Source organism: Schistocerca americana, chromosome 5, assembly GCF_021461395.2.
Source record: "Schistocerca americana isolate TAMUIC-IGC-003095 chromosome 5, iqSchAmer2.1, whole genome shotgun sequence".
Taxonomy (NCBI): Eukaryota; Metazoa; Arthropoda; class Insecta; order Orthoptera; family Acrididae; genus Schistocerca; species Schistocerca americana.
The window spans coordinates 660,442,855-660,453,939 of record NC_060123.1 but is presented as its reverse complement, the minus strand read 5'-3'; the positions used below and the strand labels follow the sequence as shown (position 1 = coordinate 660,453,939).

The 11,085-nt window shown below is 43.0% G+C and overlaps 1 non-coding gene across 1 annotated transcript; it reads right to left on the bottom strand.

Moving 5' to 3' along the window:
* Positions 1–10,353: 10,353 nt before the first annotated feature.
* On the bottom strand, positions 10,354–10,427 carry Trnas-uga. The gene has a single exon. It is a non-coding gene; the product is annotated as a tRNA-Ser (tRNA).
* Between the last annotated feature and the right edge of the window lie 658 nt (positions 10,428–11,085).

Sequence of the window (11,085 nt, the reverse complement as noted above, 5' to 3'; positions counted from 1 at the left end):
TGTGAACGAGTACCTCGAAAACGGCGAAGCTGTTCGAATGTCCACACGCTACTGTCGTGAGGATCTACAGAAAGAGGTAGAAGGGCTGTGAAGCTACCACTAGGCGCTAAATGGTTGGACGTCCACGATTCTTCGCAGAACGTGTAAACTAAGACAGATGGTGATCTGTGGCATCTCTGTCGAAAGAGCATAACGCTGGTGCACTCGCAAGTGTTTCGGAGCACGCCGTTCATCGTACATTGTTGAATATGGTGATCCACAGCAGACCACCCCAACGTGTTCACATGTTGACCCAACGACATCGCCAATTACGATTACAGTAGGTACGGGACCACAGGGATTCGACTGTCTAACAATGGAAACGGGTCTGCTCTTTGGGCGAATCACGTTTTGCTACACTAGGTCGAAGGGTCGAAGGATGGTACCCACAAACGCCGTCATTGAGGTGAACGGCGGCTGGAAACCTGCAGCGAGCCACTGACGCAAGCCGGTGGGAGCAGCATTACGCTATGGGAGTCATTTTCCCGCGCTTGCATAGGACCTGTGTTAGTAATCGAACACACGCTGACAGCTGCGAACCACCTGCATTCCTTCCCGCTTGATGTTTCCCCCGATTACGATGTCATCTTCCAGCAGTATAATCGTCCGTGTCTCGGAGCCAGAACCGCGCTACATCCATTTGAGGAGCACTCTAGTGAACTCACGTTGATGTCTCGGCGACCAAATTCGCGTGATGGAGTTTATCTGTCATCTCCGTAACGCTTTTGCGATTACTAACTGATTCTGTAACGAAGCGCGCTGCTCTCCGTTGGATCTTCTCTCTCTCTTCTATCATCCCTATCTGGTACGGAATCCACACCGGTGAGCAGTAGTCAAGCAGTGGGCGAACAAGTGTACTGTAACCTACTTCCTTTGTTTCCGGACTGCATTTCCTTAGCATTCTTCCAACGAATCTCAGTCTGGCATTCGCTTTGCCGACGATTAATTTCATGTGGTCATTCCATTTTAAATCACTTCTAATCCGGGTCGCTATCAGGCGCCATCAGCGGGTACCCAAATCAGCGGCCAGTTATTGACACGAATTACGCTATGTGATCAAAAGTATCCGGACACGTAACTGAAAATGATTTAGAAGTTTGTAGCGCCCTCCATCGATAATGCTGGGATTCAATATGGTGTTGACCCACCCTTAGCCTTGATGGCAGATTCCACTTTCGCAGGCTCAAGTTCAATCAGGTGCTGGAAGGTTTCTTGGGGAATGGCAGCCCAATCTTCACTGAGAAGAGGTATCGATGTCCGTCGGTGAAGCCTGGCTCGAATTCGGAATACCAAAACATACCAAAGGTGTTCTATAGGATTCAGGTAGGGAATCTGTGGAGGACAGTCCACTACAGGGGTGTTATTGTCGTGTAACCTCTCCGCCACAGGCCATGCATTATGAACAGGTGCTCGATCGTGTTGAAAGATGCAAGCGCCATCCCCGAAATGCTCTTCAACAGTGGGAAGCAAGAAGGTGCTTAAAACATCAATGTAGGTCTGTGCTGTTATAGTGTCACGCAAAACAACAATGGGTGCAAGCCCTCTCCATGAAAGACACGATCACACCGTAACACAGCTGCCTCCGAATTTTACTCTTGGCACTACACACGCTGGAAGATGATGATCACTGGGCGTTCGCCATACCCACACCCTGCCGTCGGATAGCCACATTGTGTTCCTTGATTTGGCACTCCACACAACGTTTCTCCACTGTTCAATCGTCCAGTGTTTACGCTCCTTACACAAAGCGAGGCCTCGTTTGGCATTTACCGGCGTGATGTGTGGCTTATGAGCAGCCCCTCGACCGTGAAACCCAAGTTTTCTCACTTTCCGCCTAACTGTCTTAGTATTTGCAGTGGATCCTGATGCACTTCGGAATTTCTGTGTCATGGTCTGTATAGATGTCTGCCTATCACACATAACGACCCTATTTAGCTGTCGGTGGTCTGTGTCAGTCTACAGACGACACCGGCTTGTACGCTTTTGTGCTGTACGTGTCCCTTCAGGTTTCCACTTAACTATCACATCGGAAACAGTGGACCTAGGGATTTTTAGGAGTGTGGAAATCTCGCGTACAGACGTATGACGCAAGTGACACCCAGTTACCTGACCACATTCGAAGTCCGTGAGTTACGCGGAGCTGCACATTCTGCTTTCCCACGATGTCTAATGACTATTGAGGACGCTGATATGAAGTACCTGGCAGTAAGTGACAGCACAATGCACCAAATATGAAAACCGTATGTTTTGGGGGGAGTCCGGATACTTTTGATCTCATAGTGTACATGATGCGTGCATAGACGTCTAATATCACATACCTCCACAACCTACCAACAAACTGTCGTATACCTGATATGCAGAATCAGTGATGTTGTGCTTGCCAAAGACAGACAACCAAGACATTAAGCAGGTGGTCATAATGTTTTGCTCATCAGTGTATATCTATGCTTCTATATCAGATTAATTTTTGTCACGTGAACTGTAAAGACATCTTTTGTGTCCAGGGTTTCTTCTTTTTTGTGACTGACTTTCTCCTTCTTGTGTTGCAGGTGAGTTACGCGTTGTCGCAACGCTAGGTTCCGTTTCCTAACAACAGCAGCTTGCGCTATCGTAGGATGTACCAGTAACTACCCAGAGGTGCTGTCCGTTCCATTCTGATTAACAGGTCGGTAAAAACTGCTTAGCTTGTATACAATATATATATCGATTATTTTACAAACGTTGTAGCAAGTAGTTATTATGTAGCAACTAAAATTCTTGAAGTGCAGCGTACTTGGTAAGGAGTTTTGTGCCACAAGTTCTATGTAACAGGAATGACATGGGCGTGATTTCTCACCTCGTGCCAGATAATTAGTCAATTACAGCATATTACTTCATATTAAGAGAATATTTTTAAATCTGAAATCACTTTACAATAATTAATACTACATTTTGCGGTGACAAATTTTTTACTGACCACACCTTTGTAACGGAATATTGTACATTATCGCCTGAAATCAAAATAAGAACGGATAGAACTAAATTAATATCGCTCTTTTTGACTGATGGTTCATCAGTTGGCCGTTCCGCCACAACGATCGACTTTATATAGCGGACACTAATTAATTCGTTAATTTGACGAACAGTGGACAACACCTGGTTCAGAAATTTGATCCGTTGAAGGTGTTAAACAGAGAGTTCAGATTACAAACAGAAAACAGATTCAGTTTCGTGATACACGTATAATCATGGAATTGTGTTCGAGATGCAGATAGTCTCGCTGCATCTCTGTCGACCGTTCTTACACATTGAATTTTCTTTGACAATAATGTGAGCTATATGTTTTTCTACAAGTTCGTTCACAAAAGAAGACATCTTTGATGTTAAGCATTTGCGAGTTGCCGACTTGACCAAACCAACATTTTGGCTTCATAATAATCTGTTCTGGCTGGACCAACCAGGAAACGGATTGCTTCCACATGAACTCGGATTAGGAAATGCATCTGTTGCGCAACGGACAATGCAGTGAGAGACGTTAGCCCTCATAAATGAGTTCTGGGTGTCAGTTCTCGCAGAACTATTAAGAATTAAAAACTGTGTGGGGTCAGGTACGTACTGATTTGAAAATTATGGTCCCGATTATCCTCAGTTTTATTTACTCTTATCATGCACACACACGAAAACAAGGGAAGCTAGCCATTAATAATTGTAAGAATACGAAAAGGGAAACAAAAACAATGAAAAATGTTGAATATCGACGCAATTCAGACTGGCCTGACAAAGCCTGCAAAGAATAAGCAATATGTGAGTATCCATCATCTCATTCTCTAAAAACGCCTAATCGTGGCAATGATTCCTCCATTTCGTAACAACAAATAAGATGTAGATTCCAGATGCAAATGCCAAAACCTGCTCAGTCACTGATGAGCCTTGGACCACGAGACAAGTTACTGAATCGTATTGTGTAGCCATATTTAAAAGAAACAAAGCAAAAACACCTTATCATAATCATATTGACGTGACCTGTAGAACTTTCAAGGCTTTGGGTACGCATGTTTCGTCGAACGACCGGAGCCATTGTATCAGGCACGTAAGTGGTATACAGTCTGGACTGGAAGACTTGCTTTCTTTTGGTGATCTTCGCTGTTTCACTACTCCGAGGTATCTACTTCTATGCTACTCATGTTGCCAGCTTCTCTCGATTCAAATTCAGGAACGTTTACATCGTCTTCTTTGTTGACGGAATTTCGGAAGGCTGTGTTTAGTAGCTCAGCTTTTCTGCACTGTCGTCGATAGTATTTCCATTGCTATCGCGCAGAGAAGGCATTGGTTGCGTCTTGCCACCAGCATACTTTACACAGGGCCAGAATCTCTTCGGGTTTTCTGCCAGGTTTAGAGACAAAGTTTCGTTGTGAGAACTATTACGAGCATCTCGCATTGAATTCGCGCAAATTTCGAGCTTCTGTAAAAGATCGCCAATTTTGGAGATTTTGAGTTCGATTAAACTTGGCACGCTTTTTTAGGTGTTTCTGCGAGACTGTTCTGACCAGCTCAGTCGTTTGTAAATTTATTTGGTATAAATTTGTCAATTGTGGTCGATACTATTTATTTGAGTTTAGGCCTCACCCGGTCTACACTTACATAGTTATTTTGGAAGGAGTGGAGATCGTCTCTCAGGAAGGCGTCAAGTGAATTTTTGTCCGTTTTTTTGAATAGGTATTTTTTCGTTTATTTTGGAGGAATTGATGGTTACAATATTCAGTCTCGCTACCAGTATCCGGAGGTCACTAATCCCCGTATCATTTTTCATGTTCGTTATTGTTTCAGCATTATTTCTTGTAAAGGGGCTCCGGAACGCCCTATACTTGCAATGTTAAAATAACGCTTATAAATTACATCTTTCCTCACAAAGTATTTGAGGTAGGAAGTTGAAATTTTTACAGATTATTTATTGGAATATGGGCTACAACTTAACACAGGGATTTTACAAAATTTTAGTTCAGTTATTAAAGATAATTTTTTTCAAGTGTAATGAAAATTCACATTTTTTTGCAATTTTTTATTTATATATTCAAAAATATACAGTTTTTTGGAAAAAGGCTGTGTTAAATTATGCAGAAGGTACTGTGTAACATTTACTGAAAGTTTGAAACAAATATGTTTGGAAGAACCTTAGAAAACGTGTAATTAGTATGAGAAAATAAAAGTTTTGGGAATCGAGCGACAAAGATTGGATTAACTTTTTAGTGCATTCCAGGTCCATAGGATGGATTATCTTCATCCTCTGGAAACTCCTCCTCCAGCTTCCTCTTGTTCCTCCACCTGTTTACTCTTGCTTGTATTTCTAGACTCTTTACAGCCCTGTCTGCAGCCCGAAGGCGTTCCTTGTCTAAAGCAAGCATCGCTCGTTGTTGTGTTCGTAGATTTTGCTACCATTTTCTTCAGTTGCAGTTACTGCAACACTGTTCCAAAAGGTGGTCATGTATGAACACTTATCACATTTCAGTTGTATTTCACTAGCAAGTCCTACGTGCTTTATTATGGAGAGTTCCAGACCAACTTCACTACAATGAATACATCTTACACAGTTTGAAAAAATTCCTTTGAGAACCGACATATCAAATATTACATTCACATCCGATTCGCCCATAAAACATTCATAGTTTTCACTCATTGAACCAAGCTTCTTCTGTGAAGTATTTTCTTTCCCACTTTGACTGCTATGGGCAGCTGTACTTGAGAGGTTAGGTTCACTCACTTGGTTATCGTCTTTATTGTTTACAGTAATAACACATCCTTTGGCTTTCCAACATTTCTCCTTTTCTTAAAAGCCTTCAGAGGATTTCTAATAACTTTACTTTTGCTCATTATTATACTTCAACAAAACAGAGACTCAAGAAACAGAATTAATTACGAATATTTTCGAGATAACGACAGAGTAAATAAACATGAAACAATCGACAATCACACCAGCGATATATATTGAACCATCACAGGTTAGCCACAACACATACTTTATCTCACATCACTAAAATGTACCTGATGAACACGGACGTTAATAATAACACCATTTGACAGCAGTTTAACAGCGCCACAGTGGGTCACGCCCATGTAGAACACATTTCAAAAAAAATTTAAAAATAGTTGTAGTCTTCGGAATTAAATAAATTATATATCTATTAAAAGATAATAGTCTGCAGATTCAGAAAACGCAAAAAAGTAAAAATTGAACTTTTCATGATTTTGAGCCTTTCCGGAGCCCCTTAAGAGGTAAAGTGTGTTTTCACAACCGCCTGCAATTCTCGTGGGGTCGTGAACAAACTGCCAGAAATAATTTTCCTTTCTTGGGTGCTGATGTGACTACAACGTTAAGATACGGACATTACTGAAGCAAATGAAGCGTGCATATGGCAGACATATCTTCCCTGGCGCTCAGAGCGAAGTGTGTGCCGCTTGTTGGGCTGCAAGACGCTTCCGCGCCAGTGAGAGGACAACGGACGGGCTACGCGTAGGATGGGCTCAGATTAGCGGACGGCGGGAGCCATCACGCAGATGAGGCGGCGGCTGCGGTCCAGGCCGGCTCCAAGTTTGTGCATGTTGGTCCCGCCCCCAGTCCCGCCTCCCGGACCGTGATTCCAGCCCGCAACACGCGCCGCGGTTTCTCCCCCAGCCTCTGCGGAAACTGCCGTATCATCTCGAGCGGGCGGATGGATCCGGGCTAGCGGTTAAGGCTGCTCCGCTATTAGCCTCTAACGTAAGCTGTCTGCCGCCACCTACCCTGTTACTGCTGATGGGAGCCCAGCCGCGGAGCAATTCCTCTCACAGGAAGTATTACCTCTCTCCATTCGTTTTTTGATCTTTCAAGGATCTACCCATAAGTGCTAAAGCTCATATCTTGTTGTCGGCAGCGTAATGCAAACATTGCACGTTGCTGGAAGATCTCTATTTCACTACATTATCTCTCACGTTCTTTTACCAAACACACAATTTTTATTGTGAATGTTTCCTTTTCTCTATGAGCTTGGGTATGTCGAACACTAAAAAGGGAAACATACAACGACACACAAATTTTGCTCATATCTCGTTCGCTTGTAAAGCTGACTTAGATGTAACAGAGTTTGGTTTAGTACGCTGCGCTTTCAGGCGTTTCCGAGAAGTCGAGGTTTAATAGTTTACTAACCAGTTGAACACCAAACGAAAGTGCTAGCCATCGTGCAGTGGACTAGAAGTCGCGGATACTGCGTCCGAGTCTCGTAATCAACAACTATATTCTACAGAGGATGTAACAAACATAACTGGAGATATTTTTATATGTCGTACCTTAAAATGTACACAGCAGTGAGTTGGTTGTTTTCTCTTTGTATCGAACAGTCGTCCCACAAACATATCACAAACTTTAATAATTGACGTTTCGTGCCTGGCTGAAAAAGCCTCACTCAGCTGACTTAGGGTGTCGGTATAGACTAAACGTTTTGCATCCGTGTATCTGTACTTCAACACCTTCCCAGGGGAAAATAGGCATTCATCCCTTGCTGTTGCCATACGTTCTTGGAGATACGATTCGAAAGTTGTTGGTAATCAGGTAAACGTGAATAATTATTTAAGCAAGTAAACAGTGTTAAGTTGTGTCTCTTACTATACCTTAGTTTATGTGGCAGTGTGGAGGCAGAAGTGTCAAGAGCTATCCATAACATTGTGTTTACACGAGTAGCAAAGAGACAATAAAATTAATTTTGTATTGCTCTAAATCATAGATTAATTTATGAGATTGTTACACTTCATTACTTCTAAAACTGATAACGCACCTCTTGTAATAGTAAACTGTAAAAATTGGAACGGCTCGAGTTTATATTTTTGAGAGGTTTTACAGTAATTTTTCGTTAATTTGCTCAGCATGTAAACGGTGGTAACTGAATGCTAACCAATGTTAAGTGCACTCAGTCTCGAAGTAATTAGTGTTAAGTATATATTCATGTATTTGCAACAATAAATTTTTAAATATGTAATTATTCCAGAAATATTTCAAAATAGTGATTTACCTAAATAAAATATCAAAGGGCATATGTTTGAAGTAGCTTATTTATGAGATTTTAGTGAAACTTTACTGTGCAGTTTCTCAAATCAACCAACTTGTCACTTATAATTTTTTACGGCTGAGATTTTCATATTGTTTATTACCTGGAAAGAAACACAGTGGGTGTAAGAATAGTGGATGACATAGAAGAGTAACTCAGCCGCATTTGGTACATACATCACCTATTCTTTTATTATTTGTACAATAATAATACGCAGAAAATTCATCCTTACCACCAATAGGGGGTAAGGGAGGATAGACAAACAGTAACATGTAAAAATTTTCTATAAGGTCCTATTTTAGTCTTCCTATTTTTTTCTATGTTTATAGCCTCGTTTCAGTCCAAATGATGTTTCACCTCAAGGGTGGAGGAGGGAGTTCAAAACAGTGACATATTGGCAAAATTGAGTAACGTCTGAAGTACTTTCCACTAACCGTGTTACATATATCGCTTGACATCCCCCCTAAGGCATGTCTAACCGTGCTACTGATTCGAATTGGGCTGAAAAGGTATGACCCAAAAGCATAAATCAGTAACGCCTGGAGCACTTTCAACCAAATAGAGTATATATGTGGTGTACAAATTTTGTCTGCTTTGTACCAAGGCGGAAGTGTAAGTTTCCTCAGGATTCAAGTGAAACAGCTGGGCGATATTGGCTGAACGTATAGGTGAAACATAAGCGGCAGTCAAATGAAAATGAGACGTATTGGAAAAAAGCAAGTAAACTATTTATTATTTCAAAAGTTATCGCCGGTGTGGCTGTGCGGTTAAAGGCGCTTCAGTCTGGAACCGCGTGACCGCTACGGTCGCAGGTTCGAATCCTGCCTCGGGCATGGATGTGTGTGATGTCCTTAGGTTAGTTAGGTTTAATTAGTTCTAAGTTCTAGTTGAGTCGCATAGTGCTCAGAGCCATTTTTTAAAACGTCAAATAAAAAACGTTTACAGCCGTGTATGTTTCAAATTTTGTTTTACTTATGCGATCAGTTTCGGCGTAGTGACACGCAGAAGGATGGTCCCATAAGTAAAATAAAATTTGAAATATACACTGCTGAACGTGTTTTTGATTTGAAGTTTAATAATGAACAGCCGAAGTCCCTCAACCATCCTGTATAAAGGACTCAAACAGACTGTGACACAACACGGTCAAGGCCTTCATGGAATAACGTTTGCGGTTGCCAATGGAACTATAATTTATACCCTGGAGTCGATGAACCCAAGTTTCATTGTCTTTGACGATGTTCGACAAACAGTTCTCACAATTAGCCTCGTAGCGCATAAGCAACGCTTCACAGATGGTCCTCCGTTGCTCTTCATGTTCTTCTGTTAGGCAGCGAGGAAACCAGCGGGCACATTCCTGTGACAACCCCAACTGGTGGAAGAGTGTGCCAGCACTACCAACAAGGAGGTACAATTGCGCAGCCAGGTGTTTCATTGTGATCCGTCGATCACCTCGAATGGGAGGGTCCGCACGTTCCAACATTGCAGTAGTCACAACTGTGGCCGACCGCTGTGACCGAGAGGTTCTAGGCACTTCAGTCTGGAACCGAGCTGCTGCTACGGTCGGAGGTTCGAATCCTGCCTCTGGCATGGATGTTTGTGATGTCCTTAGGTTAGTTAGGTTTAAGTAGTTCTAAATCTAGGGGATTGAATACCTCAGATGGAGTCCCATAGTGGTCAGAGCCATTTGAACCATTTTTCACAGTTGTGTGCGGCCGGCCGGCGCGTGACAGCTCAGACAGGTTTGCGCGGCCTAGTTGCGATGATGGAAGACGCCTCGCCCAACGACTTGCCGTGCTTTTGTTTGCTGCCAGGTCTCCTTAGAGATTGTGTAACCGCATTTGATTATCTGCGTTGCCATGGTTTTCTGCCAAAGAACTCAATGACAGCTCTCTGCTTGGAACGCACCTCCTCTAAAGACGCCATTTTGAAGGCTACATATAACACCGCCACCTATCGGAACTTGAAAACTATAGGGACTGAAGCGGAAATATTCCACGAGGTCCCACAACAAATTTCACATTTTTTTCCAATCGAAACTGACCTAGAAAGGAAATGTGTTGTTTTACTAATCGAACGTCCCTAGTATGTTGCTCATGGCAGTATCTCTTACCACTCTATACAAGTTTGCAACTACGTAAATTATTTTCCCTGATTTTCTTTCGTTGACTGGACTACTAACAAAGGCTATTTTACAATGAAATGAACACCCTTAGCTGCTTATAGGCGTTGACATACGTCAACGGGGACAGATGAAAATGTGTGCCCCGACTGGGACTCGAACCCGGGATCTCCTGCTTTCAAGACAGACGCTCTATCCATCTGAGCCACCGAGGACACAGAGGATAGTGCGATTGCAGGGATTTATCTCTGGCACGCCTCCCGCGAAACCCACATTCTCATCGTATTGTCCCGCACTACACTAGTAGTGCCCCCGCCCATTATACTCATTACTCGCGGCGCGTTGCCGATTCCCGTAAGAGTTCGGGCACTGTTTGAGCATTTCGCTCAGAAGAAGAAGATGGTCATCAGTCCTCGTTGACATATGTCAACGCCTGTAAGCAGCTAGGGCTGTTCACTTCATTGTAATTTCATTCTAACGAGCTGCATGGTCACCGATGGTACCTGTTCTTTCGGACATGTCCGAACAGTGCCCGAACTCTTACGGGAATCGGCAACGCGCAGCGAGTAATGAGTATAATGGGCGGGGAGGGGGCACTACGAATGTAGTGCGGGACAATACGTTGAGAATGTGGGTTTCGCGGGAGGCGTTGCAGAGATAAATCCCTGTAGTCGCGCTATCCTCTGTGTCCTCGGTGGCTCGGATGGATAGAGCGTCTGCCATCTTAGTATATCCAAGGGCTATTTTTTCAGTCGACGTTAACGACAACGATACTTTCTTACCATAGTGCTACGACGGCCGGTCAGACCAGTCGACGGACACTGATGTTTCAAAAATGGTTCAAATGGCTCTGAACACTATGGGACTTAACAT